Source organism: Cavia porcellus, unplaced genomic scaffold (assembly GCF_034190915.1).
Source record: "Cavia porcellus strain 051 isolate PalLab524CR breed Dunkin Hartley unplaced genomic scaffold, mCavPor4.1 scaffold_33, whole genome shotgun sequence".
Taxonomy (NCBI): Eukaryota; Metazoa; Chordata; class Mammalia; order Rodentia; family Caviidae; genus Cavia; species Cavia porcellus.
In genome coordinates, this window is record NW_026947516.1 from 13,836,167 (window position 1) to 13,863,203 (window position 27,037).

General features: G+C 37.5%; 1 protein-coding gene across 8 annotated transcripts in view; it reads left to right on the forward strand.

Moving 5' to 3' along the window:
- The window catches only part of Frmpd4 (FERM and PDZ domain containing 4), a 938,443-nt gene that overhangs the window by 840,753 nt on the left and 70,653 nt on the right, over positions 1-27,037 (forward strand). The gene's annotated exons all lie outside the window — the stretch shown is intronic.

The window sequence follows — 27,037 nt, forward strand, 5'->3', positions numbered from 1 at the left end:
GAGTGATTCATTACTAAACTTTGAAATCATCAAAGGAGGCAAAAAGATTATTAGGTTGGAGCTAGGACAGGTGCTTGCTTTACTGGTTTAGTTTTATCAATGATATAAGTAGTCTATTCTATCACATTCTTAATTGGGCACCCAAAATGTATTTTGTGTGAGTTAAAATTTATTGGTCAACAACTGGGAGCCATCCAAGCCGTGTCTTTACAGGGCATGTGTCTAATATCTCCAAATATTCTAATATTTCAGGTGAAGCCAGAAATCTAGATGTTCACAAGAAGTCCTCTCCAAAGTAAATATTAGCTCAGTAATTTTCCAAAATTTGTGTTTGTGTGTGTGTGTGTGTGTGTGTGTGTGTGTGTGTGTGACAGCTGGGGGCTGGATTCAATTGCAGACCTTGACCCCTGCTTTATAGATATAAAGAACTCCTTTTCCTCATTTCCTTGATAGATATCAAGCAGCCCTCTAAAAGCCACTGGAGTTACACTTTCTCAATGAATTTAGGGCAAAAGAAGTCTTTAGAAGTTATCTAAATTGAAGCTAGGTCTATGATAAGGATAAATCCACTCGTACTAGGAGGATGTGAGAGGGACAACAAGGTACAGCATTTGTCTTTTATAAATGGATCTTCTCAAACAAGACTCAAGTAGAAGTTGAAGTTATGAGAACCCTTGAAATTCAGAAGAAGATCTTCTAACATTCATGCTCCCTCTAACAACAAAAAGTACCTTTGTCCTTCTGAAAGAGCATTGTGGGATGTTTTTAGGGTCTTCTGCAGAAAGTTTCTTTCCCAAATCTAGCTTGGCTTCTGCTTCATAAACAAGCCACGGATGGTCAGGTACCCCTGAGAGAATTTAGAAAAGAACTTAGAAAAGGGTAAGAAGACACAAATACAGAAATAGGCCTCGTGTTCAGTGCAAGGATGGTTGGGCATTGCTATAGTGTGAACGTTGGTGTGTCCTGCCTGAATTTATATTTTAGAATCTAAAACCTCCTGTCATAGTATTAGCAGGTGGGACTACTAGGAAAATGATTAAGTCATGAGAGTGAACCCTCAGGAATGGGACTGGTGCCCTTATCGGAGAAGGCAAAGGGGAACGGCCTTGTTCCTCTTGTTAACGTGTGAATGCTGTCTGTGTGAATGGAGCCTTCACCGGAATTCAGGTCTGTTGATACTTCTAAATCTAAATCTTCCAGCCTGTAAGACGTAAATTTCTAGTATTAATAAGTTGCCCAATCTAAAGTATTTTTAATAGCATCCCCACAGCTGGCTGGAAAAGTTACACCTTTATTCATGGGGCATCCACATCTTCAAAGAACACGCTTACACAGGAGCAGACCACAAGACTTGTGTCATATTTTCCCTGCATCAAGAGTAAGATTTGAGAATGGCTCAAAGCTTTCTACTGGCCAGAAAGACAAGAATAAAGAAGACTCTATATGTGCAAATTTTGGAAGAAGCTGCAGTATTACCATTTGGGATCACTTCTATCTTGAGGCATGTGTGGGTGTCAGCAGGGACATACCTCATCGAGGCCAGCTCTCGGCCTTACTTGGCTTGCATCCTGGAGTGCCACATTTGGCCCTAATGGCAGAAGTCACTTTTTGTTTTTCCTTAGGCACATGCCTCTGTGATTAATTCCATTGATTTCTGTGCTTGAAGAGTGATAAAAGAAAAAATATATCTGTATTTGAGTTAGCTGTGACTGAATTGCCTACTGTAGGACAGAGATAGAGAAAAAGTTATCTCAAAGTGTGATCATTTCTTAACAATCTTACCTGAAGCATTTAGAAAGTTTTTCTTTAAAAAAAAAAAAAGACTCTTTTTCCTTCTGTTTTAATGCACCAGAGAAGAAAATGACATCTCTAAAAACAAGGCACTTTCAATAAGATGTTGAACATAATGAAATAAATGAACCATTTAAAGGAGAGGCTGGCAAGCAACATTTAGCTTGCCACATGTTTTTGCAAAACCCATGAACTAGAAAGGATTTACCATTTTTAAAAAATAGTATTTTTGACACCTGAAAATCATGTGAAATTCAAATTTTAGAGTCCACAAATATAGTTTTACTGGAAAACAGCTGCATGTACCACGTACAGATTATCTAAGAATATTTTCTCCTTATAATAGCAGAATTGAGCAGAGGCCTTATGGTCCACCAAGCCTACGGTGCTGTCAGGCTCTCTGCAGAAAAAAACTGGCCAACTTCTATAAAATAATCTAATTGTTTTGTACTTCCTTCAGTTAATTCAAATTTAGACTCAAACCCCAAATAATGTACTTAGAGACTTTCTCTTCTAATGTAATTGTGATTACTATGAGATTCTCACATGCTTGATAAAGAGATGGCAGTGTTTTAAATGGATTGAAATTAAACACGAGTATGCTTTCTACCTTTTCTTTGGCTGGTCCCTAAGTCTTCTATTTGAGAAAATGTGCTGATACTCTGTTAGAGGTATATGGAGACTCTCCTATGCTCATCCACTTCAGTGATACTAAGTAAGACGTGAATAACAAAAAGCAAGAAGTAGTAGGTGAGGAAACGCTGGCCGGGAAAATCATACAAGCAAATGGCTGCCTCCTCAGGAGCAAGTTGACAAGATTCACCTCTTGCTTCTGTCTGCTTTTTTCTTGCTTCCTTCTTTCCTGTCTTCTTCTTGCTGAAAAATCAGGTCACTGGGCAGAATCATAAGAACACGACCTCAATGAAACAGGACAAAATGGGGTAAAATTGGGCCAGTTGAGGCTTCAGTCATCCATGCTAGGAGGAGCAAGCAAAGGAATGACATTAAAAGAGCTTCTGAGTCTAGAGGAGTCTTGCACTGAGAGAAATATGAGATAAACAGATCACTTTTCTTACTCCAACCTTGATTCTTTTTTCCTAGTGCTTGGTCTAGATATATAAAGTATAAAATACAAGAAAATATATACTTTTTTCCCATTTTGAAACTATAAACTCTCCACCTATATTTCCACTTTCTTCACTTCAAGGCACTAGTGGAAACAAAGCATTCACAAGATGCAGGAGAGTCCATGATGACCAAGATATAGTCTTCATCTTCAATAAATCCCCAAATCAACATTTGCTACAGATTATCACACTGTTACACTGCATGGTGGCTTTGCCTATAGAATCATAATCCAAGTCTGAAATCTGAAGATCATCCTCAATCCTTACCTTCATTTTTCTCATCCAACCATCTTTTCTTCCATGAATTTAGTGGGAGGCGGCGGAAATACAAAATATCTTTTTCTGCTCTCACTACCTTCAAGCACGAGCTGTTAGACTTTCCTTTCCTGACCATTAACATCATTGTGGCCAGAACCTATAGGCACTTTCATTTGCTAAAGCCTAGTTTGTATCTCCAACTTCATTCTGTTTTAAATTCCATCTTCTCTCTCTAAAGTTCAGGTTGGGCCTAACCTGAGGAATGCAAAGTGGTGGTGGGATTTGGATCTGTTAAACTACCTCCTTCAACTCCTTTTTAAACATCATCAGTGTTGTGGTTTACATCTTAAATATCCCTCGTATGCAAAATATCTAATGGCTAATCTGTGGCACTCCTGGGAGATGTTGGAACTTTTAGTTGGTGGGAATGAGCAGAAGGAAGTGAGGTCGCTGGTATTATGCCTGTTAAAGAATGCTAAGAAATTGGTCTTTTCCTCTCTCTGAATGCCATGAAATTAACAGACCCTCTCCGCTGTGATATACTGCCGCCATCACTCTAAAGTAATAGGGCCAACCAACAGTGGAATGAAGCCTCTGAAATGTTGAGCCAAAATAATCTTTCCTACATGAAATTATTTTCTCAGGAATTTTTCACAGTACTAGAAAGCTAAGTACCACAATGCAGTACTTTAGGTACATAAAACTCCCTCTTCCTTCGGTAGGTTCAGCCCCTCTGGGATGGAGGTTAGGTAGAGAAACAGAAGAATCGAGGTCTTCTTGCTTCTGTGTCCACTGTTAGGATCCTCTTTTGGTGGACTGTGTTGTTTCTCTGACTAGCATTGTCTTCAGATGCCCGTCATGTTACATACCTACATGCTGGCTGTCTTGTGACAATCATATATGGATTTTTGGTGGCAGAAAGCAAGGACACTCAGAAAGTCACCCCACAACACAATACCATCCATGAGAGTTCTGGCTTCAGCTTCTTCACTGTCTTGCTGCTAGTTTTACTGACCAGTTCTCCTCGATAAGGCACCAGCTAGACCAGCTACTTTTCAAGATATCCACTTGACTTTTCCCCCAAAGAGGAAGAAGTAAACTATCGGCAGATCACTATTCTTCTGAAAATGCCATGGTTCTTTCTCCCATCCTTTCCCCGTCTTCTAATAAAAACAAAGGAAGGAGAAAGGAAGAGGGTCAGGTGGGAACTGAAAGTAGCAGAGCACATTGTGCCACCTCCTAGACAGTCCTGAATGGATTCTTCTTGTTTTCAGCTCACTCTAAAGTGTAGTCATAGCATTTCAGAGCTAAGTTATAAAGACACGTATTGCATCAGCAATGTAGCTCAATATTGTAGAATCAGGTGACCTGATGAGAAGAGAAACCTCGTCTATGCTGCTCCTGCTTGATCCAGCACAATGTTGGGCTCATAATAAGTATTGATAAAAATTTGTTAACTGGGCTCTGAAGAACACTCTTTAAAAAATACAGTTGCATACGGGTACCTCCAAATTCTCTTTAGCTGTAAATCATGCAAATTTGAATATCGGCTGTTGAATCCACATCTCAGAAAACATTCATTTTATTTTACTTCTTTATCAAGTATTGTTACCTAGTGTGTAGGGCAGGATCCAGACACTGGCCACACAGGGACCAATAAGATGAATCTCAGCCTTTGGAGCACTTACTCTAGACCACTATGAACGACAACTTCAATTAAAGTTGTCCTTAAGTCAGACAAACCCCCACATGCAACACATTGAGAAATGTCATTTTTAAAGAATTGTTCTATTCATAAAAAAAACAGAGACTCTGGATATTATTGAAATATTAAGTAGATAATCCTAAAACATGCTCCCTTTTAATCCAGGGCAATAAATTTATCTTTATAAAAGTTAATGAGGTACTTTATTTTAACCATCTAAATGAAGTACAATGACGCAGTGTTAACCAGTGTTTTCAAACTTTTCAGGTCAACAGTATGGAATAGTGTGTTTCTCACTAATGAAAACATTCATGCATTAGAAAACTTTCTGTGCATTCGTGTAAGTTTAGTCATCCATCTGCCATAATGTGTACTGACCTAAAAATTAAGCTCTTATAAAATTATCCCCTTTTTACTGGGCTCTCAACCAGTATTCACTTTAATGTCTATATCTTACACAAGATAAATTCCCCTTCTGTTTAATAAAATATCCCATTTTCTTAGCCACTAAGGAAATTCAGAAAAACACTCATCATTTTAATAACACTGTAAAATTCTCTCTTTAAAAATTGGCATCCATTTGCTTGCCTAAATAGGTTCATCTTATTTTGCTCTTTCTTTTCTCATTGCAGTATTTTCTCATAGAATCACTTTGTTTGTTTGTTTGTCTCCAGATACATTTGTGTTTCTTGTGGATTATTTTCCTCATTATTTGGTTGTGATATTATAGAAATTTATAATTTTTTCTTGAGAAAATTAAAGAGCCTCTTGGAGGCCAATTTACTGCTATAGTAACCACATTTCAATTTTTTTCATGTAGTCTCTAAAAGAACTATAATTGCTGCACTGAAAGTAGATGAGTTCCATTCATTTTGTACTTTTCTAAGTTCTTAACTCTTAACTCATACTTCATAGTGGTTGAGGAGAAGAATCTTTGAAGAATCCATGCTCTCACACATTACGATATCCTTTAAAGGTATTCAAGGATAATTTTCTTTGACTTTTCACAATTAAACATATTAACTTAAAAATAATCTCCCACACTTTATTTTTTTAAATATGAAGTATAATTGCTCACAGAAACATTGTGAATCATGCCTCATTCCTCCAAGTCTAGCCAACTCAATTAAATTCAGTGGGCTTCAACAAACAGTTATTAAGCATTAACAGTGTAGATCATGTAAGACACTAAATATGTGGATACACAAAACATGATTTCTGCCCTTATAGAGAAGATTTCTAATTTACTGTATTATATGACTGTGCAATGCTGGTGAAGAGAGTAGTATTTGGTGGAAAGAATTGGTGGATATGGATGGGCAGGTTAAGGGAAGTAGTTATGGTGGTAAAGAATAGCCATCAACACTGAGTGGAAGAGTAGGTTTATGCATTGGAAGGGAATTATAAAATAGATTTTTCCGTTTCTTGGAAACCCACAACCCCCCTGAGGAACAGTCACTTTCCAAACTGCAGATATAGAAAAATTTATTTCCTAGGTGGTGATCCTAAACCATAACCTCAAAATTATGTCTGGCAAGACAGCAATATAAATCTACTGCTTCATGTTAGACTTGACACACTGACCTTTGTGGATTAGAGACCCTCTTAAGAATTTGATAAATACCATGCTATTCTCCTTGCATTTAGAAAAATGCCCATGTATACAAGGTTCTATGTATATCATAATGTTTCTCTCTGAAGCCAGTCTCAGTTGTAGAGATCTGGCAGCAGACTTTGAAATCGCTTTCTACCTTCCTCTGCTGTGCTCACTACTGGAGGTTAACACTGAAGGGCCAAGCATATAAACAACTCGGTCTTGGCCTTTCCAGCACACCAGTGGAAGTAAAGAGTCTCCCATCCCATAAAAAAGATGAAACTGGAGACTAATTCTCCCTTGTGCCATGTTGTGTGATACAGCAGCTAAATATCCCGCAATCTGCCTTATTTCACTGCTTAAGTTAGTTATTCCTACTTAATCTGATTTACAAGCAATGCTATAGCTATGGCCTTTTAGCTTCCAAAGGTCGCCCAAATCTCACATGTCACCACTTTTGTATTAATTCCCTGGGATTGGAAAGCTATTCCAGGGAGTAGTAGGATTCTTCTAATAAAAAAATGATTCTAATAATAAATAAGAATAAAGGATAGGATAATGTTAGCCAGGTAGAAGAATAAGAAGTTATCTGCTTGTATCCTCAATATCAACAATTCAGGCAGGAGGTTGTAAAACTCTGGTGAAGCCTAAGACCTAGGAAGATGACTTTTGAAAAGGTGAGCCTCCTAAGTCCAGGTGGTGGGTTCATAGTCCCTGATACTGACCCAGAAATAGATATTTTATCCTGTAGACTTGGCTGCAGTCCTATCCATTTGGCCATAATCCTACTACCAGCACCATCTTTCAGAAGACCATCCCTACTTATCTTTGTGTACTGACATACCTACCTCAGTCCCAGGTTAGAACTCTGAATGACTTCTCTCACCCAATCTGGGAACAGTCCTTCCTGCTCTGCTGTGGGGCTGGCCAGTAGGTTTGCCAAGCTCTGTTCTATAAATCCTGTGACCACCCTAGAACTCTGTTCTAGTCCCTTCTCGGCCACAGTCTGGGGGTATGCTGTGTACTTAGGGATTTCTGGAAGACACATCCATCTGTGGCCCTTCAGGCTAGGCCTACCAACTCTAAATGTGGATGTTAAAAGTGGCCTGGTAACAGCTCTAGATCTTCTCAGCCATGGTCAAGAGTGGTTCTGTTTACCCAAATATAAAGAGGAAAGCAGGCTCATCTGCACCCTGGAAGCAGGCCAGTATACCTCGGTCCTACTCCACATCCTGAAGCAGCTGTGCAACTTGATTCCAGTCACCCTCATCCATGGCCCTTAAGCAGTCCTGGCCTACCCAGGGCCTACCCACTGAACTGTGTGCCTAATTATGCCACTAGAGGGAGCCCTACAAACCGCAGTATCCACTATGAATCCTGAAATAGCCCTGTGACTCAGATCCAACCTTTCTCAGTGTGCTCTGAGGCCAGTTTTGTTTACCCACACAAATACTAAATGACCCCACAAAAACCTTGCCATGGATCTTTTGAGAGTCATATCCATCTCTTTTCAGAGTTATATTCATTTGAACAACTACTAATTGACCCATCATTAGTAAAACCAACTATGTACCCAAAATTAATGGGCCCATTCTGAGCACTGACCCAATCAACCAACATCCTAGAAGCCCATCTAGGGACCAGAAGACATACACATTACCTCAAAATCTTGGTTACAAGCCTGCCAACCATGGATCAAACTGAAGATCCAGCAGTAGTGACATGACTCAGCTCCAAACCCACTTGACTACAAACCGAGATCTCAACTCTATTAGCTTGAGAAACCAACAGAAGGTTTTTACTTGCTAAAACCAGTCTCTAAAGACTGGAATAAATGTTTGTTCCTTCGGATTCAAATGAAAACTTATATACATGGGTATACATGGGTCATATAAAAACAGGTGATAGACACAATAAAAAGAAAGGTGAGGGGCTAGGGATTTAACTCAGTGGCATAAGCGCCTGCCTTGCAAGCGTGCAGTCCTGAGTTTGATCCCCAGTTCAAAAAAAAAAAAAAGGTGAACATCTATCACCAAAGGAAGCTTACAGAATTCTAATAAACAACCCAAAGAAGTGGAGATCTATGAGCTACATAAAAAGTAATTTAAGGTAATGAACTCAAAGCAGCTCATTGTGATGCAAAAAAGCATAGAAAGCTAAATGAAATCAGGAAAAACTAACTAAATCAATTATTAAAATGTATGAATTAGAAGAGAAGTTTAATGGAGTGTTTTATTAAGAAAGAATGAAATACAAACCTTGGATCTGAATAACACAATGACAGAATTGAAGAACTCCACAGAAAGTTTCAATACCAGATTCAATCATCAAGAAGAGTCAGTGAGTTTGAAGGAGGTCATTTATAGTTAGGTAGTCATCAGAACAGAAAAGAGAATTAAAAAACAGTAAAGAAAGCATATGGACCTATAGAACACTATCAACTGAACAAATACATGTATTATGAGAATATTTAGAAAGAGATAAGGAAGAGACAAAGCAAGAAAGCCTAAATATATAATAGCTGGAAATTTCCCAAATTTGGGGGTGGGTATTTTCCTAAGAGTAGCAAATACTTATTGAGGGAAAGATAGCTTCTGCCTAAGAGAGTCACAAAGGGGCACTGGAGTCAGAGATTTAACTCAGCGGCATAAGTGCCTTCTTGGCAAAAGTGAGGTTGTGAATTCAATCCCTGTCCAAAAAATAGGGGAAATTGGAAAGTGGGTTGCCCTGGAGAGGGATATTAAGTTCTAGGTTCACGAAACAAAAGGACTCTAAATAAGGTCAACCCAAGGAAGACTACTCCCAAGACACATTATAGTCAAATTGTCAAAAGCAAACACACAGAATTCTGAAATCAGAAAAGAAAAAAACAAGTCATACACCAGTACTTCCATAAGGCTATCAACAGTTTGCTCATTAGTGAATTTGCAGAACAGGAAGACCACCTAAGTATATAAAGCAAATACTAAGGGAACTGAAAAGAGAAATAGGGGACCAGAGACAGAATGCAATGATTTGAATGTTTTTATCCACTCAAGAATTTATTGGTTTGTTGGGTTGGGTTTTATCCTGTTTTGTTTTGTTTGATTTTATTAAATCCAATAGCATGGGCAACTATTTCAAAGATAACAAGATATCTTCTGGTAGCCATTTTGGATTTATTATCTTATTTTGAAGTCTTTATTGTGTTCATAGTTTTGTTATTATTGGTTCTGTTATGTTCTGTTTTGTTTGATTTTTACTATGTCTGAACATATTGGGCAGCTATTTTGAAGATAAGAGGCATTATGGTAACCACTGTTGATTTCCTATTATCTTGTTTTGAAGTACTGTATCACACTGTTATTTTGTTTTGGTTTATTCTGTTTTATTTTGCTTGGTTTTATTCTCTTTAAAATAAAAATTACAAACAAACAAAAGAAATAGGCTTGGTCACTAACAACCCAAAGTTTCAACTGGTAAATTCCCACATTCGATAAAATTACTGTTACTTTTTTTATTTTATTTTCCTCTTCATTTTGGTACTTGTGTAACAATGATCAATGAGATACTGCAACTGCATTGTGGTTTTTAGTTGATAGTTCAAATATATCTAACAATAAGTATTTTGCATAATTTCTATTTAAAAAGAATGTATTGGTCAAAACCTAATTCCCAAGTAGATAACATTAACAAGTAAGGTATTTAAGAATAAAATAAGTTCTAAGGGCTGAGCCCTCCTAGGTGGTATTGGAACCCTTATATAATGGCTGGAGATTTAAGCGGGAGGTATTTTCTTCCTTGTCTTTCTTGTCTTTCCTCTTCATACAATGGAATAATACAGCAAGAAGATCCTTAGCAGAAGCTCACTCGTTCATTTTGAACTTTCCAGTGTCCAGTACCATGAGCCAATACATTTCTGTTCATTATAAATTGGTCAATCTGTTAAATTCTCATATAACACTAAAGAATGAATTAATATGTATAGTAGTTATAGTTGTAGCTAATAATACTGTACTGTGCACTTAAACTTACTAAGAGAATAACTTTGTTGTTCTGACCACATGCGCGCACGCGCGCGCACACACACACACAAGTTGGGTGAGGATGTGTTAGCCAACTTTATTATGATAATCATTTCACAACATATACATAATTTATCTCTACCATTTAAATACATGCAATTTTTGTCAATTAGACCTCAATAAAGCTGGGCAAAGTGAGTGATAAAGTACTGTTCCAATTTTTTTGTTCACAAAATATATAAATATTAATATTAATTTTAATGACTTTTTGCTTGATATATATATATATATATATATATATATATACACTTGACTATATATAAGCTTTTTTTTTTTTTCAAATGTGGATAGAACTTACAACCTGGCACTTTCCAGGCAGGTGCTTACACCACTGAGCTAAATCCGCAGCCCGTCAAACAGGAATGTTTAAAAGGAGGGCTCATTTCTTCTGGAAATAAGTACTTCCCTACAAAAGAAGTTTTAAAATTGGCCAAGTAACTTCCATGATCAAAACTTTGTGTATAATGTTTTAACATCTCAGAAAGAAAACTGTAGATGGCATCCCAACTAAAAATAACAGTGAGAAATAACATGTATTATGTCTTTATTATCTAATAAAGCTGCTGCTAAAAACTCTCATTCCTTAGTATCAAAACTCCCTAACATGAATATGTTGCATTCTTGTCCAGAGTAGTTGTTGTATATTAATTCATTTGATGACAGTGACTGAGTACACTTACAGATGGAGAAACAGACATGGAAAAGTTAAGGAATATGCCCAAGATCCCACAGCTAGTGGGTAATAGATTGAAGCCCAATCTGCTTCTGAGTGGAGACACTTTAACTGTTCATCATACATTTTCCTCACAATAGCCCTGTGAGCAAGTACCATTTATTATATGTACACTGCAATGTGGAATCTGAGGCTTAGAGACATTGAAGCACTTTTTCTTGATCAGAGCAAAGAGGAAAGTATGGAGCAGGAGGGGAAGAAATCCATCATTAACTATAGGGCTTTCATATTCCAAAGGGGGCCACAACTGACTGACTAGCATATTAAATCCTTCTTATATGGTGAGCCTACCAAACAGAGATGCAACTAGGTGTTAGAGCCTGGGTCTTATCACATAAGGTCCACAGACACTCTCCACTTTGGGATTCTCTATAGACAGCAGATCTCCTAGCCCAGGTTTGCCAAGCAGTTACTTGATTTTAATAGAGAATACCCAAGAGTAGCTGCTGGTTGCAGTCAATAGGAGACTGGTAAAATTAGTAAGAAAAAAAGAGAACATTTAGAAACATTTATCTAAAAATTAGGTTTCGACATATCTGTCTTTTTATCAGTCCCTTCTGAACAGGATTTTAATGGAAAGTCAAATCACATGATGTTCCAGGAGCAATGCATCTGCAGAAAAATACTGTTAAAAAGTCACCTTCCTACCTAATTTTAGGGGGACTTAAGTGTGCCATGGTGCTGCTGAGTAAAATAACAAAGTGAAGAACATCTCCTGAACATCCAGCCCAAAAATATGCATGGTTATGTATGTACAATAAAGCCTTATTGTAGTAAAGGCAGCAAATAACTTCGGTGAAAACACAAAGGAAACAGCCTTGTAGTAGGCTGACACTACAAAGGTGATCTCTCCTAATACGCACTCACAGAGTACATGTTTTCTGGCAGCTGCAAATTATGGAACCTGGGAAGAAAAAGGTCAGCCATTTCAGAAAATGATAAGTGAGACAACGTTCTAATAAGGGTAAAATAGAAAAAGGGATTCAAGTTCATAGTTCATAAAAGTTATAATGACACATAATGATGAAAATTAATTTTAAAAAATGGCTTCACCCATATTATTTTAATATCCTTAGATTTTGTTAATGACCACTTCCCACTCACTCATTAAATTGTTCCATTATTGTAGAAGCTTTTATGTAACTGATGTGTGGAAAATGAGTGTTGAAATTTGAAGAACCAGAATACATTTAAAGTAGGGCATGTTTTCAGTGATCTCATATGTTTGACACTACTGAACATCTTTATGTCTTATTTATACTAAGAAAAAATGGAGGAAGATAGCTATCAGATCTAAGTTATGTTTTCTTAATCCTTTGGAAACGCAGAGCTATGAAAAATTGTCTGCCTTTTCTCTAGTAGTTGAAAAGGTGAAGGTCAAGGCATGCCTAGAACCAGGTGTAAACCTCAGTCCTAAAGATGTGAAGGTCTCAGAACTTGAAAGCCAGAGGCCAATTTTACAGGTAGCATAGTAAGTCAATATGATGAGTAAGAACTTCAGGTTGTTTATTCCAATGTGTAAGAAGTGTATGGCTATTTATCTATTATGTGTGGTATTCTGGGTTTATTTTGAAACCTCCTTCCAGTGTATTGCCAGTTGATCCCATTTTTCTTCATGTTAAGTATGTATTTAGAGGGTTTGGTTTAATGGAAGGAGGCATTAGACATAGTACGTATCTACCCGTCAATATCATCATCCATCTTACCAGCATTCTCTGAGATATCTTTGTGGCCATTTGATCTGCCTTTGTTCATTTACATAGACAGGAAGTCCCTGTATCATCCCTTTCTCACTACTGCCAACACTTCCTTACCTACTTCTTTGTCATTTTGCATTCATTTATCACTCCTGAGCCACACTGAGATGTAGAATAACCTCTGGAACTCATTCCTTCCGGGATCTTGCCATCTTCCTAGGGTTGACAGGAAAAAAGACACAGATTTTCAATGCTCTTTATTCCATGTGTTATGCTCTTTATTCCATGTGTTAGTTCAGCCAATTGGAGAATCAGCTTCCAAAAAGACAGGGAGCATGTCTGCTGTTTTGCAGGTACCCACAAATCTGAGCCTTTCTGCTTCCCCTAAGAGTCACCCTATTTCCCCTTCCCTTAGACTTGTCCCTTTTATGTGAAGAATAAATTTTAATTTGATTTATTGAATACCTTTCTTGATTTACCCTCAGTTTCTAGAACCTACGTAGTTATTTGTTGGTTTGTTTTGTTTTTTGCTTTGTTTTGTATCAACCATACCCTTGAGAGTAAGTATTTGATCTGAATGACTAATTGGTAAAGATTTACAGATGACCAAGCAGAGCAAAAAATGAGGGATATGCAAATGGCAGAGGGACTTGTGTGACTATTTCAGAATATCATCCTGCTATCCAACGAAAAGACATGTGTAGAACCCAGAAAAATCTGAATTCAGATCCTACCTTTGTGGTGAATTGACTGTGTGTGACTTTGGGTGAAGAATTTAATTTATACAGCTTTTAATTTCTTTGCCTATAAAATGAAGACCTAATTCACAAAGTTATTATAAGAATTAGATAAACTATAATGAATACAGCTCTTAATAAAGTCAGCACATAATCAACCCTTAATAAACTTAAATTATTGTTGTCTTCATTAGGTTAGCACCAGCTTCATCATCAAAGCTGAATGATCATGAGCAAATTGGTAAATCCTCAGGGTTTTCAACTGCAGAAAGTCTGGAGTAGGTGCTCCGGAGAGGTGGATGTCTCTCCCTTAGAGGGTAGACCAGTTGGATCCTTAGCTTCCTTTGTCTCTGCCATCTTCACTGTACAGCTTTCAGTCTGTCCCTGTCAAACTGGCAGGAGGGAAAGAAGACACAAGGATACATGAAAGTCTCATAGAAGGTGTATACAACATTTCCACTCCTTTTCCCTTGACAGGAAGCCAACCAATGGATGAATCTAATTGCTCAGGAAGCTAAGTCTAGTCTAACTTTATGCCCATGCAATGGGAACACAAGGTTTGCCAAGCATGTAGCCAAACTCTGCACCAATTCTGTTTTCTCAGTGTGATTGCATTGGTACCTATTCGAGTGCTCAGCACGAAAGTGGAAGGAAATGTTTGCAGACAGGACTCTCAAAATGGATGCAAAACTACCCAAAAATTACTGTAATTTTTCTTCAGAATTAAATCTAAATGAGTCGATCAACTTTGCAGCCACTATACCTGGAGAAGAGCTATTGCTCGTCTCACATTTGTGCATGTGTTGATTTTAGCATTGCTACAACATATGCTCAAAACTCTTCATCACCACACATCAGTGTCATTCACTATGTGGTCTCCATCTGCCTCGTGTCAACTGACTTCATTGTTTCTCCGCCTCTTCATATTACCTTAAGCGCCATTCATGAGGTGAAATATTTGGTAAGTTGTTTAAATCATCATTCTGGAATTATCCTGTTCCCATTCTGCTTTACTCCAGTGTCAGATCATGTACCAGCATAAACTGGAGTCATTTGTATGCCTATTTAATCCTAATTGTGCTTTAATCTCAATAACCTGTTTTTCCTCTGGGAAACTGCAGTGTTTCTTGGCCTGTTATTTTAAGGGTTGTATGTATGCCTTATGTACATCATTTATATGTGAACTTGCAAGTACATATCCTCTTCTTTTTCCTAACTGAATGAGCATTGAACCTGTGTAATCTGTCAGTTAGATGCAGAGATACCATAGCTTGAAAGAGACTTGCATCTAAGAGAAATTTGGGGCTGTACAATAGGAATTTCCCAGCCAGTTCTGTCACCTTGGACACATAACAGTTTCAGTCTTCATCTTCCAAACAGAAAAAAGGGACTGTAGAGATTATGTTAGAGTCCAGTCTTCATTGTACAGGTTGGTCCTTAAATAGAATACACTGAACATCTGGAATCTCATCCAGCTAATTTTGGTGGTGCTCTCCTATCTTTGTGGTTATCCTCATCCCACTGAGAACTACTGGAGAGCCTACTGTGACTGGTAGTACATACGTTTTACCTTTTACTCAAGGAGATTCTTCTTTAAAAATTCCTGTAGATGAATAGTTTCCTGATGGATGGGAATGTTCTGAAATGGAAGGATATTCATGAGATGGTTAAGAAAAGAGGAAAGCAATGAGGGAAGTCTTGTCCTGATTCCCAAACAATGGAACACGTTAGACAGGAGGTAGCCTGCCCTCTCCTTGATGAGAAGTCACACAGTGGAATAGCAGAGGCAATCGTGTTTGTAAACTCCACAGTAAGGCAGTGGATTTTAGTTATAAATGGAATCTGAAAAATGTATTTTCTTGTAAGTCTACAGGATGAGACAGAAATGGACTCTTGGAGCAAGTAACATGCAAAAAGGGATTTTGTACTCCTTTAACCACTCTTTTGCTAGCTTGTTTTCTCATGCAATCAGAAGCTTCAGAAAGAGGCACTTAAACTGAATATTAAAAAAAAAAACAGGAAAAAGAGGCAACCAACATTTATAAGCTTTCTTTTGGGCAACATAAACCCAGTCCTTGCATATCTCTGTGAGTGGGGATAATTAGCTTCATTGACAGTTGAGGAACAGAATAAAACAAATGTAACTCTGCACAGGACTCCATACTCTACTAGTGAGTTCTGAAATTTTCTCAAAGTCAGTTGAGCAATACCTGAGGAGGTCAGGAGATAATCCCAGCATCTGTCTATATGTGCACTTTTACACAATGCTGCCACTCTGGGTGAGAAGAGATGGGGTAACAAGGAGAGCTATGAAGAAAGAAGTTAGTCTTATCTCCAGAGGCAGCTCATGGAAAAAGGTTGTGAGGTATGTTGTGAAAGGTTTCAAGTGACTTTTGTAGGTCACTTTCCAAAGACTCTTAGACCAGGAATCCCCAACTCCTGGTTAGGAACTGGGCCACACAGCAGGAAGTAAGCAGTGGGCCATCAAGCAAAGCTTCAGCTATATTTATGGCTGTTCCCCATCCCATCGGATCAGCAATGGCGTTAGATTCTCCTAGGACGACGAATTCTACTGTGAACTTCATAAGTGTGAGATCTGAATCTCCTGATGAGACTAAAGTGTAATGATAATAGAAATAAAGGGCACAATAGAATTAATGTGTTTGAATCATCCTGAAAACATCCTCCTCCCCTGTCTGGAAAAGTTGTCTGCTATGAAACTGGTCCTTGGCGTCAATGATGTTGAGACCACTGTGACAATGAATGGGCCACTGAGGAGTGACAGACTGAGTTTAATCACTAGATGAACCCTCCTGAAAGTGAGCATTGAGTTAAGATCCCAGGAGCCTTGCATGTCTTAGACAAGGTAAAATCTACATAAGTGGAACTAGAAATGTATTTCTTATCATTTAGTTGGACAGGGGCTTAGATGTGATAAGATTATTTAGATAAACAAAGAAATGGAGTATTTCTTATATATACTAGTGTATGAAGTAAACGTTGTGTACCCATTCCATAATTTTGTTTTGATTTGGACAACATGCAGAAATGTGGAAGGGAAGGACTTTATGATGTGTCCCCTTTCTGCTCTACAATCTGTTTTGTATCTTCGTTCAAACATAGATGCTTATGTCCATCAAACTGCTCTAATGAAAGATAAGGCCTCGTATTTATTTCAGCATGTTTGTTTATTGGTATTACGTGCATTTTAAAGCAGCTTTTATTTTGTGCACCAAATTGTACACCAGCATGATGTAGACATGAAAAACAGTTAATAAGTCATTGGATAACAAAAATAAAAAATAAAATACAGATGTTCCTCATTTAACACCCTATCTTTGACTTATGACCAGCTTTTTGGGCTTTTGACCAGGTCAGACTTATGATCTTCCACCTGCTGCTCAAACTCATGACTCATTTTTTTCCTTCGGTGTCTTTTCTGATACAGTGTGCCTTGTTTATATAGTACTGTAATTTTTGCTGATTTTTCTGTATGGTACAGTACTATCTATCGTTTTGTGTTCTATTATACATTATAGTACTGCATATAAAATCTATGCAAAAAAATCAAAGCCATAAAGTTGGAGTTTCCCTTGACCATTTCTTTGTTCTAAGTATTACAATGTACATACTATACACAATTTTTAATTTAGTGACAAATGCACTTAATATCCCAACCCAGGAACATGACTCGGTTGTTAATGTAGGAATGACTATATAGACTCCTAACATGGTGTGGTGGGATATGCTTGTAATTCCACTACTTGGAAAGCTGAGACACGAGGGTTGCTGAAAGCCTTGAGGCTAGCCTGGGCTACTGTAGTAACTTTAAGGCCACCCTCAACTATATACCAGACCCTGTCTCAGAGAAGAAAATAAAACCCAAACAAAACAATAAAATATAGATTTATTTACTTCATGTATTGCACATGTCAGAAAATCTTGTCATTGGGCAGAACATTCCTTAATATAGAATCATTCCAAATAAGGCTTCACTTTTATATCATCATTTTTGCTTTTTATGTCTGTTACAAAGTTAAGTAACTAAGGGGAAGTTTGTTACCAAGTGAAATAATAAAAGACAGAAAACAAAAGATTTGTCATTTTCCCTTGATGTAATAACATACCACCATTAAACATCCTTCTTTCCCTTTTTCCTTCCTGTGCTATTCTATTTATAGTTTTATGAACAGAATAATGTACAGCTCTGTGTCTAATAAATGAGATTGCATTGTGGGTTCAACATTCTTATGTTTTTATAAAAAGCATGTCAGAGCTAAATTTTCATCACATATTCTGAAACTCTACCCCAGGGTGTTTTCATTTATATTTAATGTTAAATCAAGAATATTAGAGATGGAACAGACTGTTCTTCATTGAACACAATCAACAATATCAGCTCACTTTGAATTCCAGAAAGAACATTTAGAATGTTCTTTCTGGTATAGCACTTCAGGGTTTCTGGGTAACTTGGAGCTTGATAATTTCAAAACTGAATAACCAAAAAGTGAAAAAAATAACAGAAAACACATTTCATGGCCCCTTTAATTTCCTGCTTGTATTATTTTTTTTAATCACAGTAAGCCACCAGTTTCCATTATTGACAAAGTAATATAATGTGTGGGAGGTACCTAAAAGTAGCATTCCCCTGTAATTTGTTTTCTTTTCTTCATGAAGTCCCTCTCCTTGGGCTCTAAGATATACAATATATCTTGAAATTAGCATAGCTGGAATTGGTAAGAGACTTTCAGGCAGAAGTGATAAAAGAACACTATTCAAAATGACTTAAGTAAAAGAGGGGATTTATTGGATGACAGAGCTCAAAGGGATGTGAGAAGAGGCCACTCAGACAAAAAAAGTGACGGGTGTAGAAACTTGATTGTGCCAGGAACCTTTCCTTTATCCTCCATCTCTTGGCTTATCCCACTTTCCTGTGTTGGCCTTTTCCTAGTGAGAACTCTGTTTATGTGCTGCTAACTCCACAGCCTCAGGAGGTGAAAGACTACCATCCTAATAAATTCACCAGACTTCTCAGGCAGAGATTCCACTGGCCCAGTATACTGTCCTCCAGATGAATTATTAGCACCCAAGAGATGTAATATACAGGAATCAGGGATTAGTAAGGATTCTCCATAGGAACAGAACTGGCTCACATGACCATGAGACAGAGCAGTTCCACTATAGCCTCTCTGTAATCTGGTGAGCCAGAGAAGTCTGTATCATGGCTCAGTCCAAGAATCCAAAACTTTAGAACCAGGGAGGCCCTAATCCATGGCCAAAGGTCTCAGAACCCCTAGAAGGCCACTGGTGCAAGTCCCAGAGTCCAAAGGGCAAACAACCTGAAGTCTGATGTTTGGCAGCAGCAGGAGAAAATGAACACCACTCGAGCAGTAAGAGCCAGAACGTTTCTTCCTTCTTTCCTGTTCCATCTGAGCATCCAGCATCTTGCATGGTACTGGCAGGTCTGACTTCCTCAGGTCATCAACCCACAACAATCTCCTTCAGAAACAGCCTCACAGACCCACCCAGAAGTAATGCTTTACCCGTTCTCCATTTGATCAAGTTGACACTCAGAATTAATGCTCATAGGCAACCAGGTCTAGAACATGTGCCTGCCCCTGGATGAAAGGGATAAGGGTCAGCCCTACCTAGATTTCCAGCATCTAAATGTGGGAGAGATCCGTCCTGCAAAGGAAATCTGGTGGCCACTATTAAAAGGATGGATTGAATCCTAGTCTAGCCAAAGAAACCACTGCCACCACAACTGGTCATTCATGGCTCCAGGTCTTTTTGAGGAAGAATTTGCTATGGAAAATTGTGAATGGTAGAATAAGTGTCCAGAAAAAGGGACCAGAATAAAGGACTCGTGTTCCTAGCGCCCAATTTTGAAAGTTACAGGGTTGCAGCCACCTGCCATACTGCATCCACCTAGGCACTTTCCCAATTAGATGAAACTGAACCACACTCCAGGTACCACATGAGTTCATGAATAATAACTCAGTATGTATTGCTAAAGGATATGCATTTGCCATAAAAAATGAAAACCCACAATTCTATTATTTTACAAATTAATGATATATTCTTGATAGTTTCAAATATCCAGCCAGCATTCAAATCTCTTCCATGACGCCATAAAATAATTTCATACTACAGAATGATTGAATGACGATCCAAATAAAGTAAGATTATATGTAATTCGTTGATGTATTATAAGACTATTGTAATCTACAGTTTCTCTTTCAATCTCTTATTTTCTCTGAAAGCTATTTATTTATATTGTTAAAAAAAAAGAAGCTACTTGTCTTGTAAAGGGTCCCAGAGTCTGGATTCTACTGATTGTATCTCTAGGTGTCTTTTCATTTCCTCTTCTGTAATATTCCTGTATTTTTTATAACTCCTTATAGAAGCTTCTGTGTACTCTCGTGGAATTCAGCTGTCTCTTTGTGATGTAAGAAGCTATTAGCAATGTTTTGCCATAATCAGTTCACTCATTAGTGATTGTAAAAGAGTGGTTCACTAATTCCATCATTTCTTCTTCAATTATTACCTGAAAAATTCTATGAAGAGAAAATATTTGGTTTCTCCAAGGAGCATTTCATATGACAGACCAAGCAATTACTTGATTCCGTCCACTAATTTACCAATTCTTAAAGCCAGACTTTAAAACTATTGACAGTCTCAAAGGGAAAAAAGCAGTATTTTTAAAGGATCGTTGTTCAAAATATATTGTATGCATTGAATCACCACTCTCCCGTGAGAATCAGGGGAGGGCAGAGCAAAGTATGTTATGTGCATGAATAAACCTGCCAAAATGAAACCCATTCATCTTCATAACCAATTTTAAAAGTGTGAAACAGGGAAAAGGGAATCATTATAATAAACTTATGGATTTAAGTCTGCCTAGATATATTCAAATTCATTATTAGTCTTGTAAAAATGAAAATTGTCTCATCTGTGGTAAGTGGGAGCCTGTTCAAGTGGGCTATTCTGTCCTTTTAACATAACTCAGGTAAGTTAATGTGTTGGCTTCTGCTATAACACAATGTTCAAGGCTCAGTCTGTGTCTTTGTTGTTCCTGACATAGAATTTCTCCAAATATTCATGCTTCCTTTGAGTGGGAAATGGTATTTAGTAATCTGATTGTAAATGTGCTAATTGATAAGGGTAAACTAAAAAGCATTTGCTTATTTTTAAAAGGTCATAAGCATCATGTGCTCCTACAGATGTGTCCAATTCAAATTCAGGACAAAAGGTTTTTATGTAACCTTATCTATCTTAAATCTTTATCTAGTTTTGCTCAAACTGTAAATCCAATTCTCAGTGACACTACATAGTCTCTCAGCTTTACCCCATGCTACACACACAACTTCTAAACAGTAACACTACTACAAATAATGTAATGACTGAACACATTTTGAGATGATCTTATTACTGTCTTCGTTGTCTTTATGGCATGTCCCACAAGGGTATTCAAGTTACTGCTTCAAAATCCCTTGGGATAGTTCCTCACTGTGTCACTCTGCCATGAATGGATTTACAGCTATAATTATTTCATTTTGTGCATAATTGTCAAAGATGGCTTTTTAATTTAATTTTGTTTTTGCAATCATGTGCTGTGTACTTTCATCCTCCATCATTTTGCCAGCTAGATATATAAGTTCTTTATTTTATTTTACATACAACTTTTAGAATGGCTTTTTAAAATTTCACTGTTTTAGAATTATGTGTAATATCTACATAGTTTCTAAGTCAAACCTATAAAATGAATAAAGAAGTGTAAATTCTATACTTGTTCTCTGCACTCTATTTTTCCCATATCGGTAGTGCTTGCTTTTACATTTCATTCAATGTCTTACACTATCTTTTTATTTTTTGGTTTTTTTGTTTTTGTTTTGTTTCAGTTGTTTGCTTTAATGCTGGAAATGGAATTTAAGACCTCAGACATAATAAGCACATAGTCTACTACCAAACTATGTCCCCAAAATCATTGTTTAATATGACCACATAATATAATTCCTCTTTCTTCTTAGAAACAGTACTATATTGGACATGGCTTTATTTATACTGCTTTTTTCACTCAGCTGTATATGTTAGCCATCAATATTATTTTTTCACACAGACACATATGAAAAAGGTTGGGTAGGTATGTGTATGTGTATCTACATGTGGTCTTAAAATATTCAGAAGATGCATAGTTTTCTCCTGGTTGTCATTAGATGAATGCCTTTATATGATAACTTATTCCCTCCTTCCTTTCCTCCATGCGCACACCTACCCAGCTTTTTCCCCCTAGCTATTTATTGTCTGTTGAACATTATTGAAATTAACTAAGTAACATTTTCATGGCTCATTTTGCTTCCTCCCTGTGGATCTCACTTGACCTAGTCTCTTTCTAGTCACAATTAATATTAACATATATAATTCAAGCGGCTATCAAATTCTAGTCTTCAGAAATGTTCCTCTTGCTCTCTGGCTTATGGATAGATGTGTTACATCCACATCATCAGAAGGGAACCAATGTGGGTAATACCTGCCTCCAAAATATCTAGCCATAGTTGTAGAGGTAAATATGTGCCTGACTCTTCACCACTCACTCTGCTTTGTGGGCTGTCGTGCTGGCTATCATGGAAGCTCTGCAGTTTGTCCTGCCGTAGATTTCCAGGGTGAGAATCTCCTACTTCTTGTGAGGACCTTTTGGCAATTCCAGGGTTCTTCTGGCCTCCAAGTCATCAGAAGCCTGTGTGCCTTCCCTCCATTTCCTCTCCCTCATGCCATATTTTGCCTTTCATGAGACTATCTCACCACCTGGTTCTGCTATTAATGTCCATGGGTTTTTGGCTTTGCTATCCTGGTTGCCTTCTATCTTTTTAAGGGAAAGCTCAAGGATGTGCAACTTCCATTTTGCCAATTTCCTAGAATCCTACAGTGCTTCCAGATTTTATCAAAAAGTTTTATTTCTGAAAAATTATTTATAGATATCCAGTATCTCTTATGATCATTTAGTACATTGGATAATTATCTAACAGTATAGCAAAAATATAAACAAATATCAAATCTCTTAAATTTTAAGCCTTTTTAAATGAAGAGATAATCTATTATGGAAAAATAAAACTTAGCTGTTCTCCTGAAAACAAATTCTCTTCTTCCTTGAAAGTGAACAGCAGATGACTTTTTATAATGCACATGCAATTTCCTATGTACATTTTAAATGTTGAAGATTTTACACTTGTGCACATCAAACAAAGCCTGGATTTTAAAAGTGAGTCTCTGCAAAGTACAGTATCTATTTATAAAGTAGTGTGGGAAACATTGAATCCATTGGAGACCTTATCTCTGCCACAATTATTTTCATGCTGTAAGTTCTTCCATGATTACTGTATGTGAGTAAAGAGTCTGCTTTACCTTCTCCAAAGTGGTAGGTTTGGAGAAAGTGTTTTTTTAAAATTACATTAGTAAGGATGCAAAGGCCTTAAAAAGTGTAGAGTCTCCCCAGGCCTGTGTAACCAACAAATAGCAGATCCAACAGTCCAAGATGACTGATAGGAAAATGGACTGGGAACCATTGTTCTAGACCATGTGGAAAACTTACACCACCATTTTCAACACCCAAAACAGATTCTAACCATTACTATCAGAGAAGGAAACTTTGACCTTTCATTTGTTTAAGGATACTAAGAAAAAGAAGAGGGAGGATAAAGTAATCAAAGACTTTTATATTCAACTTTACGATTTGATCGATTTTCATTTTTTCCATGTTTTATAAGCTGTAATTCTGAGAAGCACCAGTGTGGTATCTGCCCACCTCTAGATTGAAAAAGAAACATGGAATCAAGGCTATTTCAGGCGTATGTCAAGCTGTAATTACCTCCTTGCTCAGAGAAATCTTTATGTAAGTCTAATGCAGATGGGCGTTTCTTTGGTTTAAAAGAACATTTCCAGTCATCCCTTTAATAGAGTGATCTCCATTAATGATGGCTATTTTAATATGTTTTGATATGTTCCTAGTATGGTTTTGACATGGGAGATTATATTTTTAATTTAGTCTATTTCTTATTTGCTTATGACCTCCAAATACTTAGAGATTTCTTCCCTCTTTTTCTAGTTCAGAAGTTGTTGAATGACATGAAGTTTTTCCAGTGTTCTGGGCTTGATTATCAACCAGGATCTTTGTAATAAAATATTACCCAAATGATGGCCATTAAAAGATGGGATTGAAGTGATAAATTAGGGAATACCATTTTTGATCATTAGGCACTTGTTCACTGCTTTAAATTAGGTTTCCAGTAATCACCCTGAGATGAGGATCTCTGTGTAATTGATGTAATAGGGAGAGTTCTCAAGAAAAATAAATAGGGGTGGGGAAGTAGGACTCTTTTTTAAAGGCAAAAAAAGAGATGTGATATCAGGCAGTCCCATGAGGGCCAAGTTTGACTCAGTTCCTAGGAGATTCTAAATACTTTTGGGCTCCCATCTAGTAGTTGTAGAAAGAGGGATAGTGTTTATAGGATAGTGTTTATAGGATAGTTTTTAACCTACCTCCTGGGCTCACTCACTGTTACCTATCTGTATTTAGGTAATACACACTTAGTAGCCTGTGGGTATTTCTCTTTTTCTTTTCCTTTCATACTTTTGGGAAGTGGTAGAGGTTCTTAGCATATATTCCAGGCTGGGCTTAAATTTACTATGTATTCCAGCTGGCACCAAATGTGTAATCCTGCTATCTTAGCCTCTAAGTGCTAAGATTATGGACTGCAGTGGGCCACCACCACACCTGGCTTAATCTGAGGATATTTTTTGAACAAAGAGCTGAACCTGGGGGCTGGATGCTGAGAAGAAGAGCGCTCTGGATCAGTGCATGTGTTGTCTACTGACTGCCTCTAGGGCTTTCGCTCTATCCCTTGCATGTGCATTGCTCCCACACTTTCCATCAGGACTCCCTAGCATCCCCAAAGACATCAAAAGAAGACTAAGGTGCATAAGAAGTCAATGTCTTTTGCATTTTCTAGAACCTTAAGGAATAATTATTGAAGACCACCTATATGTAAGTCTAATGTTTGTTTCAAGAAACACTCCATGTTCACCAGCAATTGTCTCCACAGAAAAGATTTAGGATTGACTTCATTTAACTAGAAAAAAGATGATTGCTATAAAAAGAAACATATGTGTTTCTAATCTTTAACTCATTATAAATAGGCAAAAAGCAGCCTGAATGTTCTGGCAGGGAAGATGGATCACTAGCCACTCAAATACCATTTGAAAGAATGGATGGTGTATTTAAGAAATTATCCTATACGTTAAGACTGTATCTGTGTGGAAGAGAACCAAACACAAGAAAAATATCTGAGTCGCAGGCACTTCCCCAAGGGTTTGGCACACTTACTCAGCATGGCAATCCTCTAAGGCCAGTATAGTTACGTGTTACTTAACAACAGGGGAATGTTCAGAGAAATGTGCCATTAGGTAATTTTGTCATTGTGTGAACATTATAAAGAGTACTTATATGAATTAAGACAGCTATAACATCACCAAACACTATAATCTCATAGTATCATGGCTTAGATCCAGAATGTTCCCCCAAAGCCACATGTGTTCAGAGGTATGACTTTAAGAAGATGATTAGAACATGTGGGCAATATAATCATCAGTAGATTAATCCACCAATGAACCCAAAGCAAATGTGCTATTAAAAAGTAGGACCTGGTCAGAAGAGGCAATACACTAGATGCATGAACTGAAGGGTGTATCTTCCTTTCCTGCTCTTCTTTCTAACTCTGCTTTCTGGACACCATGATTTGAACAGTTTCTCTTGGCCCAGACTCTCTCTCCATGCCGTTCCTACCTTGGAGCCAGCTGAGCAGTAACTGTAACCATGAGCCAAAATATACATGCCTCCCTTTAAGTTGTGGATGTCAGATATATTGGCTCTGTGACAAGTAAAGTGTTTAAGATGTACCACCAATGTATATGTGGTCTACTAGTAACTGAAATATCATTATGCAGTGCATAACTGTACTGACATTACTGCTTTAGGGGTGAGAAAGCTAAGGCTCAAGTAAATGAAACATGTTCATTTTATATGTTTTTGTTAGATAACTATTGTGTTAGACATGGTGGTAGATGCTAGTTACTCAAAGTAGCAGAGAAAATGGGCCTGGTTCCTTTCCCCTGATCATATGGCCTCATGCGACATGGGAAATAAGAAGCAAAATAAGCAAATACACAAATAATTACAAAGTATAATTAGTGCCCAAAAGCAAAGAACAGGATATCATAAGAGTATTATAGCATAAAAATGAGAGTCAGAGAAATCTGCAATGAAGAAGTTATATTTAAGCTGTGACCCAGAGCACAAAAGGGAAAAGCCAACCAGGCAGAGTGGTGAGAGAGTTCAGGGGAATATGGCCATCCTTGGCCAGCCAACGGGAAAGTTGAACAACAGCATGAGTGAGGTAAAGGAGGGTCTTTCACAGTAAGAGTTTTTAAACTATCTCCCCTGGGTCAGATAGGGCCATCTTCCTGCTTTTCCAAGCCAACTTGTTTTGAAACAGCTATGTCTACTCATTGCGTATTGTCTATGCCTACTTTTGCTGTGTGATTTCAGGGTCTAGTAATTATGACAAGACCACCTGACCCACGGAGACTGAAATATTTGCTGACTTATTACAGGAAAAGAGTGCTGGTCTCTTATCTAGACCATGATAAGGGATCTGGACTATTCTAGGTCAGAAAGAGGGCCATGGGGGGTGTTAAAAAATAGAGTCAAATGTATAAGGTCCTGAGTTCAATTCCTTGTTCATAAATAAGGAGGAGGAGGAGGAGGAAAAAGAGAAGGAAAAGGAAAAATGAGGAGGAGGAGGAGAAGAGGAAGAGGAAGAAGAAGAGAAAGAGGAGGAGGGACAGGAAAGAGGAAGAGGCAAAAGAAATAGAGTCAAATAAAACAACTCATATTTCACAAATAGTACTCTCGCTGCACTGCATGGAAAATAGAATCTAGGAGACAGGAGTGGAGGCAGGAAGTCATTACAAGTTCTTAGAAGATTACAGATGAAAATTGATACGTAGAGGACTGGTTTAGAGATAGAAGTTATAGGTAAAAGAAGAGTCAATAAAACCTAGTCATATACTTAATGCTGAGACTGAGATAGTTTCATAATGTGAGCACCAATGGTCAAAGGGATCCCTTTTAGACAGATATGCTTATAATTGTGTAGCCTTGTCATTATATTTTATAGTTTATATATAGAATTTGTACAATGCACAAACATCCTCTAATTTTAAGCTTAATTTTCAAAGTAACAAATAGTTCAGGCCATCAAGTAAAATCTCCTCCA